The 14,713-nt window shown below is 47.7% G+C and overlaps 1 pseudogene; it reads left to right on the top strand.

Moving 5' to 3' along the window:
* Positions 1-9,629: 9,629 nt before the first annotated feature.
* LOC101013869 lies at positions 9,630-10,163 on the top strand (annotated as a pseudogene).
* Positions 10,164-14,713: the final 4,550 nt, after the last annotated feature.

Here is a 14,713-nt window from a genome sequence, read left to right on the forward strand (position 1 = left end):
TTTCACTGTTTTTGCTTAGTTGGGTTAGAAAAAAAATTCTGGCGACCTCCAAGTACCAGCCCTCATTTGTGGAAGACATAACTCCTCAACTAGCTACTTACACAGTGTTGCAATCATCTTATTTTTCTTTATTTCAGTCTGAATTCTCTCCACTGCTTTCAGAACCCTCTAAGTTTCTTCTGAAATGTTGAGATGGCGATTTAAAACCATGCTTTTTTTCTACTTGATGTGGCAGTCCAAATTCCAAATCCAATCTAATTATAGATATTCTGTAAGGACAACCTGATCTCCTTCTGGCCGGAATGCATTGATCAAAAGTGAGGTTTCATGATTTTATTGCTTTTCTTAATTGCCTTGGATCAAGGGTCAGGAAGAAGAAAGGCACTTAGGGAGTGGAGGCAGCCGACAGCATCCATCAGAATGACGGCAGCCCGTAAATGGCTGGTTCTTATTTTCCAAGTACAAGGTTGGGGGTTGGCAAAATCTCTACTAAACAAAGAGGAAGAAAACCTTTGCCTAAGCTTCCAATCTGCATAGGGGCTTGGTCCTAAAGGGACTGTAAATGTAAACAACTTTTCCCCACCTCTCCTCCCCACCCCACCCCCAACCATTTCTTTTTCTTTTTTTCTTTCTCTTAAGTGGGAAAACCTAAATTATGGGGATAGGAATAGTAGTTGAGTCAACTCTGGAAGGGAGACTTTTGTCATATAGGATGGTTTTGTGGTACGTAAGGGCCGGACGGGGAAGCAGTCCCAGGGTTGGAATCTTGATGATTCCACATTAACTAGGTGTGCAGCCTCCACTCTGGACCTCAGTTTCCTCATCTGTGCAATTTCTTTTTTTTTTTTTTTTTTTTTTGAGACGGAGTCTCACTCTGTTGCCCAGGCTGGAGTGCAGTGGCGTGATCTCGGCTCACTGCAACCTCCACCTCCCGGGTTCAAGCAATTCTCCTGCCTCAGCCTCCTGAGTAGCTAGGACTACAGGCACGTGCCACCACACCTGGCTAATTTTTGTATTTTTAGTAGAGACGGGGTTTCACCGTCTTGGTCAGGCTGGTCTCGAACTCCTGACCTTGTGATCTACCCGCCTCGGCCTCCCAAAGTGCTGGGATTACAGGCATGAGCCACTGCGCCCGGTCCCTCAGCTGTACAATTTCTAAGATAACTCCAAACTTTCAAATCCTGTTATTCTTTGACTCTGCAGCAGTGTTTGATTTTCCACCATTGAGAAAAGACAGCTTGGATGTCTGTACTTGGTGGGTGAGTGTAATCACCGGGTTGGGTAGGATGGGAGTTCTTTGAAGCTGTACGTGGAAGTCAGAGGTGGAATAAATGAAACGATATGTAGTGTTTGAAGCACTCACTGTGCCCGTAGCCCCCTTGTAAAGAAGAGCCTGCCACAGATTGCTCCTTCTCAAGAAGGTTGATGCTTTTCATTACATTTTCCTGCAAAGCTGGTCACAGCTGATTAGATTGGGGCACTGGTGCCTTAGCCTGACGCAGGCCTTGAAGCTTGAACCTGAAGAAGGCTAGTGACTTGGATGAGAATGGGTTCTCTGGGGGCAGTTTTTGTGTCCGGAACAACATAGAATCAGGAACTTGGTGGAGAGTATCTGCCCAGGCAGGTCACGTCTCAGATGATTTCGGTTTGGAGCACAGAGTGTGTATCCAGCCCCGGCAGTCGGAGGGAGCAGACGCTGGGGCCGCTGTCAGGGAAACAGCATGAGGCTGGAGTCCAGAAGCAGCAGAACCACTAGACAGGCAGAAAGGCTTGCCCTTGAGAGTCGTCAAAAGCTAGAACCCAACCAACGTTCCAGTTGTGGAAGACCTGGGCCTGGGAGAATAATTCCCCTTATCATATGTGCTCCTTACACAAGGGACCTGGGAAAGAATCTATTCCCTGCACATTGAGGCCGGCTGCACACAGATGTCGTATGTAAGCCTTGTCTGGCTCTTTAAAGTTGTGTTATTTGGGAGTTACTAGGCAGTGTTAATTTGCTCTGTTGTATCAGAGATGAAGCTGGGCTTCGAGGAGTTTCAGTGACTTACTTGAGACCAAGAGCAGCACAGCTAACGGAGGATCTTCCACTTCGAATTTGAGAAGCTGAAAATACCTATAGAGCATTTCTCCTGGGATTACCACTGCATCCTTCTCCTCCTGCTCCTCTGTGACCTAGAACGTGGTGATCACTGTTACTCTGGGTCTTACACATGGAAAAAGACAACAGAGGCAGTTACGCCGTATCTGCAGGCCACAGGCAGTGAGGCAGTTGGCATGGAGCTGTCCTGTCTTTGTGTGAGTTTCTCTGGGGGGGTCCTAGTAAGAAGGCGAGGGTTTCCCTGGCAGACCTGTGTCTGTTCTGTGCCTAGGGCCGCCAGATGAAATATGGGATGCTCAGTGATTGCACGAGACATTCTTGGACTAAAAATCATGTATTTATCTTAAATTCAAACTTAATTGAGCATCCTATATTTTTTGTCTGCTAAATCTGGCAATTCTGTCAGTGCCACAATGTGTTATAGACGCCGAAGACCACAGGAGACAGGGTCATCAGGGCCAGAGAAGCAGAGGGGATCAGCCTCCAGAAGCAGCCTTCAGCCCCCGTCGTATTTCCTAAGCATCCCAGGGGCTTGGGTCTGCAAACAGAAGGCACGGCATCGGCACAGCCGTGACAGCAGTGTGTCTGCGAAGGGCAGGGTGTGATCACAATGCGTTGGTATTTGTGGAATTCAAAACTCTGAGTCTGCAGAATTTAAACTGTTTTTAATCTTTCACAAAGGTGGCAATGTAATCATAGCTTAGAATATGATGGAAAAAAAAAATGAGTACTCTACCTGAAGTGAAAAACCTTCCGAATGTGACTGTGTGTGCTGTTTGTCCTACGGTGGCATCACAGTGGCCCAAATTCACAGAATTGTGTGTGTCACTCCTGGTCTGCAGATAGCACCAGCTAAAGACACGGTTATGAAATATGGCCTATCATTGCCATTTTGTTTTGGCTCTTAGGTCATCTTATTTTTATTCTGGTCTTGTTCCAGAGATGAGATTGCTGGCTTCGCCTAGCTGACAGTCAATGATTCACTGTGAAAAAAGATGGCATTTTCGCTTGCCCTGTTCCTAGGCTTAGCTTCCATTGCCTCTGCTTTTCACCAACAGCTGCTGGCCCCTCTGCCCTTGTGCGACCAGCTCCTCTGGATGAGCTCTTCCGTCTTTGTGCAACCCTCTTTCAGGACAGCAGCTCCCACTTGGTGTTGAACATAAATAGAAGAGCATTCGGATTAGCTGTGGCCAAGGTCCATCTGGTCTCTTCCCTTCTGCATAGAGTGATGAATTGGCTAAAGGACAAGAAGGGAAGGGCAGGGCAGCTGGCCAGGCGGTCACTGCAGAACCACAGCCTTGTGTGTGTGCGATGCATGGTTCCTTGTGCAGAATGAGCTTGAGTGACCTGGGAAGCACCCTCCCGTACAGCCCCTTGGCCACTGTGGGAGGGAAAAGCAGATTCTAATACAGGGCACAGCAAACATCATGTTTGCCTTCATGTCTCCAAAGCACGCTGGATTTATCCAAGGAAAAAGCAAGTAAGAATAGAGAAAAAGAAAATGAGGACTCATTTCAGAAAATTTTTTTTTTTCTTTTTTGAGACAAGGTCTCTCTCTGTTGCCAAGGTCTGACTGCAGTAGTGTGACCACAGCTCACTGCTCTCTTCACCTCCCACTGCACCCAGCGAGACAATGGCTTTTTTTTTTTTTTTTTTTTTTTTGAGACGGTCTCACTCTGTCGCTCAGGCTGGAGTGCACTGGCGTGATCTTGGCTCACTGCAACCTCCACCTCCTGGGTTCAAGCGATTCTCCTGCCTCAGCCTCCCGAGTAGCTGGGATTACAGGCAAGTGCCACCACGCCCAGCTAATATTTGTATTTTTAGTAAAGACGGGGTTTCACCATGTTGGCCAGGCTGGTCTCAAACTCCTGACCTCAAGTGATCTGCCCCCCTGGACTTTCCAAAGTGCTGGGATTCCAGGTGTGAGACGCTGCGCCCGGCCGGGATAATGCATATTGATGAGTATGTGCACGTGTGTGCATTTTTTCTTTTAGCTAGTGACTAGTCTGGCAGGCCATAAACACTTAAGGGATCAATAATTTAATAATAAACACAAATGGAAATGTTGCAAGCATAAAAGAACAAAAATCCGCAAATGGAGGCCTGGGAGAGGGCGGGGTCTGGGGGAGATGGGAGCTAGCTGTCAGTAAAAGCCTTCACCAACAGGCCTTTGCTCTGTGGCTGCAGTTTCCCTCCCCAGCAGCCCGAGGCGGATCTCCAGGAACCCTCCACAGCAGCCCTTCTGCGACCTCACGCGCTGCTCGGCGTCTCAGCTGCAGGAGTGGAAGACACAGCCGGCAGCCGCCGGGATTTCTGCGATGCCTGTGGGCTGGGGTCCCCCCCGTCCTTCTCTCCTACACGGTCCCCGGTCTGATTTCTAACGGTGTGGTATTTTCTCCCTAAATGATGTTTCAATAGTATTGTTTATTCTTCTGTGGGATACAGAAGAATTTTTTTTTTCTTATTCCAATAAGGACAAGTAAACAAGTCAGAAGCCTCAGAAGACCTCAAGAGAGAAACCTCAGCCTTCGATTCCCGGTCCCTTTCTGAGACCTCAGCTCTTGATTTGCTAAAGTTCAGGGAAGATTGTTTTATGACTACACCAAGCTGACCCGAAGACCCCTGGGAAGCACGGGGCCTGCCAGAGGGAAGGGCTGGGCCCTGGGGCTGCAAAGGGCGCAGAGCCTGTTTTCAACAATTACGTCTAGTCTACGTTTTCCAAGAGATTAAACCGGTTGGAAGCCAGGCGTTGCAGAAGAGAGCTTTGGTCTTGCTTGGCAACATTTCTGAAATCTACAGATAGTGATGAGGAAGTGAGGCACATTTTTCATCTGTTTCAACAAATTGCCAATGGAAAGGCTGACGTGCCATTTTAGAGTATGCCACCTCTCCTGTGTTCCCTGAGCTGCCTGGGGCGGGCTGCCGCTAATCACTGAGGGTCAGCTGGGCCCTGTCCCTGAATACGGCGCAGGGCTGGTGTCACGGGCACAGGGCTGGTGTCACGGGCCTTCTTTACGCTAATGAACCCCAGGAGCCTCCCCGTGTCTCTTGCCTGGGGGAATCTAATGGCATTGCAGGCAAAGGCTCAGCAGGGACCCTGTAGACAGAGAATAGACTGGCACCCAGGCGTCTTACAGGGTGGACCCCATGCTGGGGGGTGGGGGCAGCCAGAGAAAAGAGGCTTGGAAGAAGCAAAGGGAACCCTCAAGGGGGTGCAGAGATGAACCTGGCTTGCACCTGGAGAACTCCCAGCCAGTCTGAGCTCGACTCCCCTCTCCTGTCCACCAATCAGATTGCACTACCATCTCCTTCTAATTCCCTACCAATCAGAACCAGGTTCCCTTATCCTATCCACCAATCAGGGCTGTGGACAAAGAAGAATCTTATCACACCCCCCATGGATTCGCACATATCTGGTAGCTTGGTGGTTGGTAAGTCTCTGCATGGCAAGCTGGGTATCCAAGTCTTTATTGTTATGCTTCTATTGTTGCAGGCAGAAGGGGAGATGGGAGAGCTAAAAGCCCAGGCTCCTCTCTTCCCTGAAAACCCTGAAAAAAGCTTCTGCATATGTGAAAAAGAAGGGGTTTGGTGGACAGTCATCACAAGCCAATGGTGATATGTGGTCGACATGCCAATGACATGGCTTAGGCTGCGCTGATACCCATTTATCAAACCCATACATTGCCAACGGAATGGCTGACATGCCATTTTAATGTATGTCGTCTCTGTATTCGGTGAGCACAGTGATGTCCTTCAAGGAAGGCCGTGTTGCCTCAGCTGCTGGGGTGCCAGGGGCGCTGCTCTGACTGTAGTGAGATTAGCTGGTGACCTAGCACCAGTTGGACCAGTTGGGCTGTAATGATTGCCAGAGATAATCGCTCAAGATAGCTCTGTGTATTTGTTCCATAAATAGGCTCCATGGCAAATTCTCATTTTCTTCCCCAAATAAGCAATTCCGAAGGCTGGGCCTTCACTGAGAGCTTGCATCTCTGCATAAACTGCCTTTGGGAACTGCTTTAGCTTCCAGGAGCTGCTCTTCAAGACCACATTCCGCCCCAGAGCAGCCCTGTCAACATCCAGGGACAGATGAAAGCCAGGCTATGACGACCTGGCCATCTTGGCCCAAATCAGGAAACTCTGAAGAGCACTCTAGCTCCAAAGACTCCTGTGGATTGCCTGGGGCTGTCCTTGGGCCTGTAGCACAGCCCAACTCCTCCCACTGCCCGCACCCCCTCCTGCCTCCTCTCTCACACAGGTGTCGGTCTGAGGGCACTCCTGTACACTAAACTCCATTGGAGTCTGCTTCCCAGTTAAACCAGCCTGCAGGGAAACCATGCCAGCTCTCTGTGGTACCTGTATCTCCCTTGCAGAGCTGCCTTCAGAATCTGAGCAAAGATTTGGGTCAATTTAGAAAGTTTACTTTATTTATTTATGTATTTTTTGAAATGGAATCTCACTCTGTCGCCCAGGCTGGAGTACCGTGACGCAATCTTGGCTTTCTGTAGCCTGCGCCTCCTGAGTTCAGGTGATTCTCGTGCCTCAGCCTCCCCAGTAGCTGGGACTACAGGCATGTGCCACCACACCCAGCTAATTTTTTTTCTTTTTGTATTTTTAGTAGGGATGGGGTTTCACCATATTGGCCAGGCTGGTCTCTAACTCCTGACCTCAAGTGACCCGCCCACTTTGGTCTCCCAAAGTGCTGGGATTACAGGCGTGAGCCACGGTGCCCGGCCTAATTTATAAAGTTTCTGTTTGTGAAAGCTGGCTGAAATGTGATAGACATCCTCCAAAGGTGAGGTCATCTTCTAAGGAAGATGTTCAAAGGAAAACTGACCATTGGAAAGATAAGGGATGGGTGAAGGGGTGAAATCAGGAATCGTATGGGCAGATGGACCGCATGCCCTCTGTCAGGCCTCTGAGCCCAAGCTAAGCCGTCACATCCCCTGGAGGCCTCACTATCCATCCAGATGGCCTGAAGCAACTGAAGATCCACCAAAGAAGTGTAAATAGCCAATTCCTGCCTTAACTGATGACGTCCCACCATTGTGATTTGTTCCTGCCCCACACTAACTGATCCATTGACCTTGTGACATTCGTTTTCCTGGACAACGAATCTCAGGAGCTCCCCACCGAGCACCTATGACCCCCGCCCCTGCCCGCAAGAGGAAACCCCATTTAACTGTAATTTTCCACTACCTTCCCGAATCCTATAAAACTGCTTCACCCCCATCTCCCTTTGCTGACTCCTTTTACAGATTCAGTGAAAGGACACAAAGATAGATGTGTACCCGCCCCCCCCCCCCCGCTACACCCTTTGTTCTGCTCTCTAATCTTTGCACATACCAGAGATTTCGTAAGTTCTGTGAGTACCTGTTTTTGTGCACGTACCAGAGATTTTGTAAGTTCTGAGGCAAGGTCACAAGACGTGTTTAAGTAAGATAAACTCTTGCTGCCATAAACCTGCTCTCCCACCTCAAAGGTTGAACCGAAATATCAGAAATGGCGGGAACCAATCATAGTTAGCCAAATCGCCTTGTTCAAACACTAGCCAATCATATATCTGATTTGTATAATAACTCTATGTCCACTTTTCTTAGACTATATAACACTGCTCGGAGCTCAGTGGGGGAGCTCTCCTGCCCGTCTCGTTTCGCGAGCGAGGGAGAGTTCCAGGTTCAAACCTGTAATAAAGATCCTTGCTGCTTAGCTTTGACTCTGGACTCTGGTGGTCTTCTTCGGGGAATAAACGGTCTGGGCATAACACCAGTAGGTATAAAATGATACATTGATATAATTTTAAATTTAATTTCTTTAGTAACTGGAGAGGAAGCAAGCCTTCCCACCCTGTGATTTGAAGTATTCACAAGGAGGCTTCATGTGGTAGACTCGCTCTCATCATATCAGGCTGCTAAACAATGATCTATAGTGCCTAATTTCTGTTAGATTCAAATCTAAATTGAACAGATAGTTGATGCTAAATATCTACTTCATTGCTTTATGGCTTCTAAAATCTGGATATTTCCCCGACAGAGAGTAATTATCTTCGGTATTATGCATTATATATATATAATTGCTTTGCAACAGGGTCTTGCTCTGTTGCCCAGGTGCTGGCATGCAATGGTGCTACCACAGCTCACTGCAGCCCCCAACCCCTAGGCCGAAGCTATTCTCTTGCCTCAGCCTCTTAAGTAGCTGAGACTACAGGCATGTACCACCAGGACTGGCAATTTTCTTAATTTTTATTTTTTGTAGAGACATCTCACTATATTGTCCAGGCTGGTCTCTAACTCTGGGTGCAAGTGATTCTCCTGCCTTGGCCTCCCAAACTGCTGGGATTACAGGCATGAGCCGCCATGCCCAGTCCAGTTTATGCATTTTGGACTCTCAGCTCCAAATTCCCCCTTTTGGACTACTCTGTGAAATGGATCTGGACCTTTAACTATTTTTTCCTGGGCTAGCTAGCACTGAAATCTTGCCGGTAGAGGGTGTTAGACACTGGAGAAGGGAAAGAGGTTGACTTGCCTCTGGGTTCCAGGGTGCTCACTGGGTGGTTCCTCCAGTGCCCAGCTCCTACAGTGACTGCAGCCAGCAGCACCCAGGAGACCGAACCTCCCGGCCCAGCCCGGCGCCCGCCAGCCCTGGCACCGTTTTATAGCAGCATGCCTCTAGCAGTCAAGACACCTGGCACCTCAGAGGGCAGACTTCCAGAAGGATTTGCCACAGGGCACCACAACAACTTCTCTGCCATTCAGAGTCACAGCTGCACAGGTCTGGATCTCCGCCTGAGGCGCGGGTGGAGGCTCTCTCAGTCCTGGGGCTGGTTCACTAGAGTCTCCTTTCTTCGTTACTAGCCAACCCCTCATTGCTGTAATCCCTCGCTATGTAAATAATTCTTTATATTGAATTTTCTCTGTTCAAATTACTATGTGATTTCTCTCTCCGGATTGGACTCAGACTGATACAAGTATGGACCCCCTAGAAGGAACAACAAATGTAGCTGCCCTCTGTATACACACGTGAGACGGAATTCGTGTTTTACAGCCTTTCCAACACCTGGCTATCTCAGAGGGCGGAGGACTTGAGTGAGCAGGGCACGGCCCTTCCCCAGTCCCCTCGCATGACTGCTGTGGGCTGCTGGCTCCCACCTCAGGACTCCAGTCCCACCTCACACGTGGCAGCTGGCCCAGGCGCGGGCACCTGTTCCCAGCTGAGGCAATCAGAACCCACCTGGGATTTTTTTCATCCTCGAAGCCAACTTCTCTCCTTTAAACTAAAGCGGAAAGAGCGTGAGGATGTGACTTCAGAGCTGCCTGCTCCATCCCTTGCCAAGGGGGAGCCCCAGAGTCTGATGGGGCTGGGCACCGTGGCTCATGCCTGTACTCCTAGCACTTTGGGAGGCTGAGGCAGGCAGATTGTTTGAGCCCAGGTGTTTGGGACCACCCTGGGCAACATGGTGAAGTCCTATCTCTACAAAATACGTGAAAAATTAGCCAAGCATGGTAGTGCGTGCCTGTAGTCCCAGCTACTCAGGAGGTTGAGGTGGACCAATGGCTTGAGCCGGAGAGGCGGAGGTTGCAGTGAGCATGGCACAGCACTCCAGCCTGGGCGACAGAGCAAGAGTGTGATGGACTCGAAGATGAGAGATGGCAAAACAGAGAGAGATGGATTCGGTCCAGCTGTCCCCAGCGGGATGGTGCCACTGTGCCAGGCTGAAGTATTGTATTTTGCAAAAAGTGCTGAAATAACAGGAGTTCGTTCAGAGACCATTTCTGTGCTGCAAGAAATAAAAGCACTGCAGCCGTGGAAGGAGATAGAAACTCAACATCCTGGATTGGCTGATGTAGAAATCAGATACTATTTGCTGTTCATCAAGAATATGACAAGCTTGGAGATCAGCTCCTCCGCTTCAACCAGGAGACGAAATTGCTGTTATTCCCTATTAGTGGAGGATAGTGCTTTTGAGTCATCTAGGAAAGACATGGATGAAGTTGAAGAGAAATCTAAAGAGGTTATAAACGTTACTACCGAGAAACTTCCAGTAGATGAAGTCCCACAGTTGGTGATTTCTGCGCTCTGTGGTGCAGTATCCCTATTTGTAGGGACTACAAGAAATAACTTTGAAGGGAAAAAAGTCATTAGCTTAGAATATGAAGCGTATCTACCCATGGCGGAAAATGAAGTCAAAAAGATTTGTAGTGACATCAGGCAGAAATGGCCAGTCAAACACATAGCAGTGTTCCATGGACTTGGCCTGGTTCCAGGGTCAGAAGCAAACATAATCAGTGCTGTGTCCTCAGCCCACAGAACTGCATCTCTTGAAGCTGTGAGCTATGCCACTGATACTTTAAAAGCCAAGGTGCCCATATGGAAAAAGGAAATATACGAAGAGTCATCATCTTGGAAAGGAAACATAGAGTGCTTTGGGGCATCCAACAATGAACCACTTAGTTTTTTTTTTTTTTTTTTTTTTTGAGACGGAGTCTCGCTCTGTCGCCCAGGCTGGAGTGCAGTGGCGCGATCTCGGCTCACGGCAAGCTCCGCCTCCCGGGTTCCCGCCATTCTCCTGCCTCAGCCTCCCGAGTAGCTGGGACTACAGGCGCCCGCCACCTCGCCCGGCTAGTTTTTTTGTATTTTTAGTAGAGACGGGGTTTCACCGTGTTAGCCAGGATGGTCTCGATCTCCTGACCTCGTGATCCGCCCGTCTCGGCCTCCCAAAGTGCTGGGATTACAGGCTTGAGCCACCGCGCCCGGCCGAACCACTTAGTTTTTAGAGCCTGCAATCTTAACTTTGTTCAACTATTATCATTGATCACATTTTGATTTTTTTCTCTCCACATGAGGATAGTTTACTGAAGCACAATCTCTTATGTTATACTAATGGGACAAAAGGGAGAAAAAGGAAGCAAGATAAATGGGTATGTAGGATGAAGCGTTATTTAAAATGGAACTAAAGATAGAAGGAGGACTGCAGGAAAGAAATGGAATAATTTAAACGTGAGGAAAGATGTCCGTGGTAGACATGTCCTTCCATGACTAATTTCTAATTATAACTCAAACTCACATTGAGGTGTGGGCCCTCAGTGACTTTAACTGACTCAGAAAGATACTCCGCCAGCGACCCCACCTCACCACCCCCGTCCCGGTTCAGGGATAGCATTGTTATCAAGGATGTATTTCAGCAATGTTGGCGGAACTGTAAAGTATTAAAAAATCATTGTCAGACCGTCTTGATATTATATATTTTCAGAAATATATTAAAAATAATAAACTAAAACCCATGATTTCAAAAGTTAAAAAAAAAAAAAAACAGAGAGAGACTCCTAATGTCATCTCCCACCCTTTTATTGAGACAGGGTCTGCCTTTGTCACCCAGGCTGGAGTGCAGTGGCACAATCACAGCTCACTGCAGCCTCGACCTCCTGGGCCGAGTGATCCTCCTGCCTCAGCCTCCCAAGTAGCTGGGACTACAGGCAAATGCCACCATGCCCAGCTAATTTTAAAAATTTTTTAGAGATGGGTCTCACTCTGTCACTCAGACTGGAGTGTCGTGGTATGATCATAGTTTACTGCAACCTCAACTTCCTGGACTCAAGTGATCCTCCCACCTCAGCCTCCTGAGTAGCTGGGACTATAGGTGTGAGCCACGGCACCTGGCTTATTTTTTAATTTTTGGTGGAGAAGGAGTCTCCCTTTGTTACCCAGGCTGGTGTCCAACTCCTGAGCTCAAGTGATCCTCCTGCCTCAGCCTCCCAAAGTGCTGGGATTACAGGCATGAGCCACCACGCCCAGCCCAAGGCCATCTTTGGGTTTCCAAATATTTTAAGGCCAGTTCGGTTGTTCCACCTACATTGTGGGAAAAAATAAATAAATAAAATGAAAAAATAAATTTTAAAATTAGAATTAAATAAAAAATTTAAAAAGTAAAAAAAAAGGTATTCAATATCACTTTGATAATTTACTCTATAATGAATCTTTTTTTTTCTCACCTAACCTAGGTCGATTTAGGTCTCCGTCTGTGGTAACTGAAAAGAGACCCAACGAAACGTCTTACAGAGCACCAGGGCCAAATCTTGATGCGTCGTTAGATTCTGTGTAGCCAGAAAACGGAAACAGAAACATATCCAAGCCGGGCAGAGGAAGAACTTTGGGGCCTGTTTATCCAGGTTCAAGACAGTTTCTATTAAAAAAAAAAAAAAAAAAAAAAAAACAGAAAAGAAAAAGAAAAAGAAAAAAAGTTCATAACAGAATAAGTTCAGATTCTCCTGTGACTGTCAGAGCTAAGATCTGAAGCCTCTGCTGGTTTCCATGACAACTACCAGCAGCTACAATCGTGCCGAACCCAGAACCAGAGGATTCAGTGACTTTACCTTGATTCTGTGGCCGGATTATTGCCGATTTTAAAAGGAAATGCATAGTGAGCCCCTGTCTCACTATGCTGTCCTTTGAAACGTGGATGTCTTGACAAGAGGCCAGGGCAGGGCTCCTCTCTCGTCTCCCCGCGCTGGTGGCCTTCCCAGATGAATTTCTTCTGGTGCCGGTGAGATGACTTGGTGACCTAGTTCCAGCTGCACAAGTTATGCTGTCGTGATTGCTGGAGGTGATTGCTCAAAATAGCTCTTTGATTTGTTTCAAAAACAGGCTCTGTGGCAGGTTCGTGTCATTTTGTCCCCAAAGAAGGGATTCCAGAGACCAGGACTTCACGGAGAGCTTGCTCCTCTACCTCTGGGTCAAAGGCTGCGGGTTTCAGGGCTGGGACGGGGGACCAGAGAATCTGTCTCTCTGTGTCTCGGGAATGCCAAGTCGAGATCCAAGACTGGCTAGGGACTCTTGCATTCCCCTTGCCAAGCTGTAGCCCCCCCTGGAAACAGATCTTCCAGGAGTGTCGCACTGAGTGATGACACCTTTGCCTGAGGCTCTGCAGTGCTTGGACACGGAACTGCACTGCAGCCTTCCAGATGCTCAGCTGGAAAACCCTCGAGAACCTGAGGCTTTTCTACAGCACATTAGAGCTTATGACTGGAGAGTGTCTACCGCCTGAGGGCAGGGATGAGGTTTTTACCTACCCTATTCACCTGTTTAGGTGCCCACTTCATCCTAGACTCCCTTCTTTTCCCTTCCTTCCTTCCTTCCTTCCTTCCTTCCTTCCTTCCTTCTCTTTCTTGCTTGTCTACTTGCTTGCTTGCTCACTTGCTTGCTTTGGGGTCTCACTCTGTCACTCAGGCTGGAGTACAGTGGTGCAAACACAGCTCACTGCAACCTCCACCTCCTGGGCTCAGGTGATCCTCCTACCTCAGCCTCCCAAGTAGCTGGGACTACAGGTGTGTGCCACCAATACTTGGCTAATTTTTTCTATGTTTTGTAGAGATGGCATCTCACTATATTGTCCAGCTGTTTTCAGACTCCTGGGCTCAAACAATCCTTCCTCCTTGGCCTTCCAAAGTGTTAGGATTACAGGTGTGAGCCACCGTGCCCAGCCTTTGATACACTTCTTGATTGAAGGAAGAGAGCCAACTTTTACTGAGTACCTATTATGTGCCCGGTGCTTGCATGCATGCCATTATTTTGGAGGCAGTATAGCAGAGTGCTCACGGACAAGAACTCCAGTATCAGAAAGACCTGGACTTAAATCTCAGTTCTCCCACTTACAGTACTAGCTGTGGAAAGTTCACTTGTTACTTAACTTTCCTGAGCCTCAGTTTTCTCATCTGTAAAGTGGAAATAATAATAAATCACCTCATCAGGTTGTTATGAAGATTAAATGAGGTGATGTAGATAAAGCACACAGTACATTCAATAAAGTTAGCTATTATTATTCTAGTTATTAGTAGCCACAAGATACAGGACATTGTTATACAGGAAGTTTAAATCATGAAAAGGAAAAGTTCCAGAACATATAAGCCTGAATATAGCACCTCCTCAAATAGTGTTTAAATCATTGAAAATGCTATTGTCCATGGTGGCTCACACCTGTAATCCCAGCACTTTGGGAGGCCGAGGCGAAAGGATCACTTGAGGCCAGGAATTGGAGACTAGTCTGGGCAATATAGTGAGACCTTGCCTCTACCAAAAATTTAAAAATTAGCCAAGTGCCATGGTGCACATCTGTAGTCCTAGCTACTTGGGAGGCTGAGGTGGAAAGATCGCTTGAGCCTGGGAAGTCAAGGCTTCAGGGAGCCGTGATCATACCACTGCACTCCAGCCTGAGAGACAGAGCAAGACCTTGTCTCTAAAAGAAAACTAGAAAGTGCCACAGTCTGAGTTGTTGTGGGAAGTCAGGGACCCTGAACGGAGGGACTGGCTGGAGCCACAGCAGAGGAACATGAATTGTGAAGATTTCATGGACATTGATCAGTTCCCAAATAATATTTTTATAATTTCGTATGCCTGTCTTTACTTTAATCTCTTAATCCTGTTATCTTCGTAAGCTGAGGATATACGTCACCTCAGGACCACTGTGATAATTGTGCTAACTGTACAAATTGATTGTAAAACGTGTGTTTGAACGATATGAAATCAGTGCACCTTGAAAAAGAACAAAATAACGGCAATTTTTAGGGAACAAGGGACAACAACCCTAAGGTCTGACTGCCTGCAGGGTTGGGAAAAAGAGCCATA

Source organism: Papio anubis, chromosome 1 (assembly GCF_008728515.1).
Source record: "Papio anubis isolate 15944 chromosome 1, Panubis1.0, whole genome shotgun sequence".
Taxonomy (NCBI): domain Eukaryota; kingdom Metazoa; phylum Chordata; class Mammalia; order Primates; family Cercopithecidae; genus Papio; species Papio anubis.